This window comes from Scylla paramamosain, chromosome 6 (assembly GCF_035594125.1).
Source record: "Scylla paramamosain isolate STU-SP2022 chromosome 6, ASM3559412v1, whole genome shotgun sequence".
Lineage (NCBI taxonomy): Eukaryota > Metazoa > Arthropoda > Malacostraca > Decapoda > Portunidae > Scylla > Scylla paramamosain.
Window position 1 is genome coordinate 3,421,128 of NC_087156.1, and position 6,373 is coordinate 3,427,500.

The 6,373-nt window shown below is 44.9% G+C and overlaps 1 long non-coding RNA gene across 4 annotated transcripts in view; it reads left to right on the top strand.

Annotated features, from left to right (window-relative positions):
• The first annotated feature begins 2,143 nt into the window (after positions 1 to 2,143).
• Positions 2,144 to 6,373, top strand: part of LOC135101219 (uncharacterized) — a 201,177-nt gene continuing 196,947 nt past the window's right edge. For all 4 annotated transcript variants that reach the window (XR_010269160.1, XR_010269159.1, XR_010269162.1 and 1 more), the window contains exon 1: positions 2,144 to 2,396. This is a non-coding gene — a long non-coding RNA (uncharacterized LOC135101219). The remainder of the gene's footprint in view (positions 2,397 to 6,373) is intronic.

Genomic DNA, 6,373 nt, shown 5'->3' on the forward strand with positions numbered 1-6,373 from the left:
CATTGAGGTGCTTTATTCAGTAAAAGCAGTTCTGTAAGAAGAGGACAGAAGCGATGTAACACTTCCTGAGGGAATAGGGCCAGGAGATTAAGCAAATTTGAAATTCGCCTCTGCAGCCAACGTGGATGTTGAGAGAAGCTCCTCAATCTACAAAAATGTGTTGACTGATAGAAGACAACGTCTCACAGAAGAAAATCTGAAAAAAGATTATTACAACTTGTTTCTATAATCAGTCCTAGTTATTTTTATCTTTCTATATACAAGTTTGAATTTCAACTCAGAATCAATAGTGAATACAGAAAATATGCTCCTTTTGACTTTCTACGTACTCTGTAGTACTATTTTTCTTAGCTGTTGTGTTACGTTGTACATGTACTTCGCGGCAGATGATAAAGTTGGGATAATCTATTACAATGTTGATGGCCTGAAATACCATCATATCAGAGGAAATCCACCGCTGACTTCACACTGGTAAAAACATTTGCTAGATATTGATTTTTTTTTTTATCATTTTGTTTCAAGAGAAGTAAAGCAATGAGAAAACTCACATATTTTAGTGTTTCCATTATATATTTCGGTGAAAAGATATCACATTAAAAAAAAAATAATGAAATGGTCTCAATGACAATATTTTTTTTCCGATCTGCAGTCATTACTCTTTCATTAGAATGGCAGGCTGCTGTGATCATATTCATGCCCTTATTCCTCTCCGTGTTGACTCTCGCAAAATGCACGACCAGTAACGGCAAACAAAACGAGGTGATTTACTGAGGTGACACAGAGACAGACGGGCGAGTCCAGACTAATCTAATCTAACCCAACGTAACCTTACCGAACACCCGAGGCAGTAAATCAGTAAATGCGTGCCGGGGTCGAGGAAGGGGGAGGGAAAGAAGGAATCAAATTAATTTTGCGGGGAGACTAAGTAATGAGTGGAAGAATAAAGGCAGGAAAACCCGTGATTAATTTTCCATCATGACGCGTGGAACCGAAAGATAAAAAAAAGGTTGAGCTGCATGATTTTTCCTTTTTAGAGGCCACCACCATCACCACCACTATCACCACCACCACCACCACCACCACCGTCATCAATATCATCGTCAGCTATACACCCTTTAGGAACTTCCAGCCTCCCTCAATGGTTGGGCGCTAATGCTTATGAATGGCCGTGCCTTGATATTCGTGCAGGAGGATTGTGGGTGGGGGAAAGTGTGCGTGCAATCCTGCCAGCGTGGGTACGTTTACACACACACACACACACACACACACACACACACACACACACACACACACACACGATGAATACTTCAAAGTGATGGATGAGCCTCAGATTCCACGTCGCCTTTCTCCACAGAGCTGGTGATTAATTGCATCTGGAAACACAGGTGTGCGCGGGACAGGTGTGTGTGTGATATGACTGGCTTGTGTGCGCCGGGACAGGTGTGGGACGAGATAGGTGCGTTAATGAGAAGGTGTGTGACGTGCTAGTGGATTTTTTTTTTTTCATGGGAAGGTAGGCAGGTGTGGGAGGTAAGATACATGAAAAAACAGGTGTGCGATAAGGGAGAACAGGTGTGTGGGAGAGAAAAGGATGTATGGGTACGCAGTTGTGTGGGAGGAAAGATATGAAGGGGCAGATGTGTGGAACGGCAGGTGTGTTGATAAACGACACTGGCGATGGGAGTAAATGTTATATTACAAGCATGAGATTAATTGCCGCTTGTGAAGAGATAATGGACAGCGTGATTGGCAGATGATGAACGCTGGAACACAACCTTCATCATGCGGCGGCCATTATGCCAATTACTTTGCATTACGGCGGCCATAGAATTAAAGTGATGTGTAGCGTTATCCATATAGATTAAGAAGGGAGAACAGCGAGGATGATAAACAGCAAAAGGGGAGAGCTAATGAACTACAAGGCTGAGTGATAATAAAAAAAAAAGAATACCCGTGTTTAGAGTAAGATAATGAACTGCAAGGGTGGATGATGGGAAGGAGTGCCTGTGTTTACATTCTCAGTAATCTCGTAATGCAACGGTTGGCGGGTTGGCTGATGCGGCGGTTTTTTCCATCAATCGCCTCCCTTCATGAACAACAAGTGGGTCGGTGAGGGTGAGTCAGACCCTGTACTCGTGTCATGTGGCCGCATTGGGGCGCAGTGTGACTTGGGGGTATGCAGTGTGTGGTGGGGACGTGTCGCTAGTACCAAGACAGACATATACTGTACAAGATTATAGTGACTGGTTTGTTCTATCTCGCGGTCAGAGACGGACATTACGTAATGGTCACTGTTGAGATGGTGTAGTCAGATAAAGGACTCTTCCGTGGGACTTCTGTGTCGTAACGAGCCTTATTATCAGTGTGTTCTGTGCTGTGCTGTGCTGCTGACAAAGGTAAGGTTACGTGTGAGTTATCTTTTAATTGTTTTAATTAAAGTTATATTACCGGGTTAAATTTTTATTAAATAATGCAACGCACAATAACTGAGGTTTGATTCTCTATCTTTCTCTCATCACCCATTGGCTCGCTTTTAAATGCCGAGTGGTTAAAAATAATAAATGCACACATATTGCATCCGTCACGCGGCGTCATATATACAAACCATTTCCTCAGGCAACAAAGATGATCAGTAGAACTCTCGTGATGTTTTCTTCCTTTAATAATTGAAAATTCTTGGTAGACAGTCACTAGAATCCTGAAAGCACGCTAAAAAACTACAGTAATTGAATTGAATTGAATGTGATCAGGGTAAGAAGCTGGAACGTTTGTCAATACTGGCGGTAACCTTGATGTCGCAGCGCCTTACATCGGTCAGTCTATTAATGAACCAGACGTATCATGCACTCATCTGGGCAGTCACCTTTCAAATCACGATAAGCGTCAAGGTTAGAGAGTTCTTCCTTAACATAGTCAAAAGGCTTAGCGTGTAAAGTCTCTCTACCCAGACAGACAGGGAACTCAAAAGCTTCACCCTCAGTTGTGTTGTGTCGCGTCCCTCCCCCGCTGCCTGTCAGAAACTATGTGAAAGGCATGCAACACTCCGCGTCTCCGCGCTCAAACTCTGTCAACTTTCCCGGTAACGCCTCTCCTCCTCCTCCTCCTCCTCCTCCTCCTCCTCCTCCTCCTCCTCCTCTGCGTCGTGTATTAACCGTGAGGCGAGTGGTGGGGTGGTGTTGCTCGTCGCGAGTCGCCGTTATCAAGATTTTTCAGTGTAGTAATCCGACACGGCGTCATCTTTTTCTCCCTCACTTCGTCCAAGCTGAAAGTTGATGGAGTCTGAAAGCAAATTATGCAAGGCTGAGATAATTTCCCGAGTCTTGTCTCCCTGAATTAAGTTAAGCGCGCCGTTATCATCATCATCTCGCCATTCTTCCTCCCTCACGCCGTGTCCAGAATAATCTTGTTCACTGCTCGTGACGGTGTAGTGTTCTCATCTGCCTTTATATCATCCACCACTTATTTATCAACACTTTTTTTCTTTCTCTCTCTCTTTTCCTATTCCACTCACAAGTCAACATGTCGCCGTAATCCATCGTGAGAAGCGAGGCACCGACAGGGAAGAGAAACTTAGTGTTAGGCATTCAGACGTGAAGGGACAGCCTGGTGGTGACAGATGAAAAGACAGGTGGTAATACTGTTGAGGGAGGACAGGTGTGTGAAGGACACGTCAGGTGTGTTGAGGGAAAAACAGGTATGTGTGGAGGAGGAAAATACAAACGTGCGGAAGGGAAGACAAGTACCGCAGAAGGGACAGGTGACGGAGCGCGTTGTCTTTCCCACAGAGAAACTGCCGTAAGCCAGGATTGAACTCGCAACCTTTAGAGAGGAAGCGGCGCTCTGCATGTACTTCTGAGCTACACAGCCTCTCACTCACCCACTGCGCCATCCACCCATCCACCCATCCACCCAGCCAATCACCCATTTACCAGCCACCCACTCTCCCAGACACCCACCCAATCAGTCAACCAGCTAGTCAACCACCCTACTTCTAACCCACACACCCACCCACACAGTAACCCATCCACCCAGCCAGTCACCCACTCACTCACTCACCCATCCATCCACACGCCCAGCCACCCAGCCGCCGCGAGTGTGTGAGTAACATAGAACATAGTTGTGGATCACTAGTCGAGTAACATTCAGCAGTCATATCTACTGTACGTATTTCCCGTTTTCCATCAGTTCCAAGTTTCCTCTATTGATTTCGTAAAGCTAACAACTGATAGACTCTAAGCTGGCCGCAGGAGTTAAGATTGAGAGAAAACGTGGAAATGAGTGACGTAAGATTCTCTCCTTCCCTGACTGTACCTTCCCCGCGGCCCGAGTCGTCACCTGATGCATTTGTTGTTGTCACAGTTACGTTGAATGAGAAGCACAAGGTAAATCTTTCAGCAGCTTACGTGAAAATGTCAAGGACTGTCACGAGTCGGCCTGATAGCTTCTTGTACCTTTCCTTATGATGTTCTTATGGGCCAGAGAGGAAAGTGGTCTTGGCGAACACCTTACCTGCCACTTAGGGAAGAAGGGAGAGGCGAGTGACATATTCTATTTTATCATGAGAGGCAGGTTGGTCAAGTGGTACAAAAAGAATGTATAAAAAGCTCCCTTAACTCTCGCTATCTGAAAGTTTGTATAGGAAGGATCGTGAAGTGGTTGGCTAATTTAAGAGCTGTGCTAGGAATATTGTTAGCGAGACGACGAAGAGTCTGTGAGGAAAGTGAAGAGGGAGTGGAGTGGCCATAGACACCACTGGCAAGGCAGTTTTATTTTAGATTAGATAGATTAATTTATCATAGACACTCTCGTAATGGTGTTAGTATTGGAGGTGGGTGGTGATTGGATGAGTAATTAATTCCTGACTAGTTTCGCAGTAGCTTCTTCAGAGGACGAGTTGTTGATACTGTTTGTTCACCCTTTACTTTCCTTTGTGCTCCCTAACGTCGAAGAATACTGGCTGCTGAAGTTCACTGCAGTAATTACAAAGAGGTATTACGTTTTCGTAATACACGGTTACGGAAACAATTTGGACTTGTCTCCTTTCACGCTGCAACCCCTGTTCACCCAGCGGGCAATGCGTGGCGACGTAACCCGAGGATTTGTGACAGCATAACTCGACAAGCCTGCCAAGACGGTCTAAGGCGGCGCGGCGTGGTAGATGGCTTAACCTCTCCTTTACTATTGGCGAAGCTTTCATCCTGTGCTGGACTGGTGCAGGCTGACTGAAAAACCATGTGTATTTTTAGTCAGACCCACCACCATCTCACCGAAAGAAAAACTGGTATATTTTTAGTTAGTGCCGCCACCTTCTGACACCGCTCCTGTAGTGTGTAAAGTTAGGTAGGTAGTAGTAGTAGTACATAGAGACACTTAGATATCACTTAGAGGAGGTTGCACTATATATATATGTGTATCTAGTATAAGGAGAGAAGGGAAGGTCTCATGTACCTACACTCAACAAACGAAATGGAGAGAACGAGTTGAACAGGTAACTAGTCTGTTGGGATGTGTGTGTGTGTGTGTGTGTGTGTGTGTGTGTGTGTGTGTGTCTGTGTGTGGAAGTGACAGTCGGGAGGAGAAAGAATGAATAGGATGGAGGTGTACACACACACACACACACACACACACAGAGAGAGAGAGAGAGAGAGAGAGAGAGAGAGAGAGAGAGAGAGAGAGAGAGAGAGAGAGAGAGACGAGGGGAAGGGGGGAATGACAAGTGCAGTACATGAAAGACAAAGTAGAGACATGAGGAAGGTTGGATGCGACAGAGAGAGAGAGAGAGAGAGAGAGAGAGAGAGAGAGAGAGAGAGAGAGAGAGAGAGAGAGAGAGAGAGAGAGAGAGAGAGAGAAGGCGCACGACAAATGTGGGTGTGACAGGAACAGAAAGGACTCGTTGCTTATTGTGTATTTATGGGTTTACACAGTTTACAGCGTCGTAAAGGAGCACCCAGAGGAAGTAATACTATTTTTCTAACATTAAACCGCCACAAAAACTATTTATTTGCCGAACATAAAAGATCATTCCAAAACACATATTATTCTTTCGTTTGTCTGTACAGTCGTCCCCGGTTTTGTTCGCTGCCTTACACAAAACTTTTTTATTTTTTTCAATTTCTGAGAGAGAGAGAGAGAGAGAGAGAGAGAGAGAGAGAGAGAGAGAGAGAGAGAGGTAAAGAAAACAACCTTGTAGCCCTAAATCTAAACAGTTCCCCCCACCTAACACACACACACACACACACACACACACACACACACACACACACACACACACAGGTCGATAGATAGATAGATAGATAGATAGTTTATTGACAACAGCTTACACTAATAACATGGTAAATGACACACACACACACACACACACCAATGAAGAAGA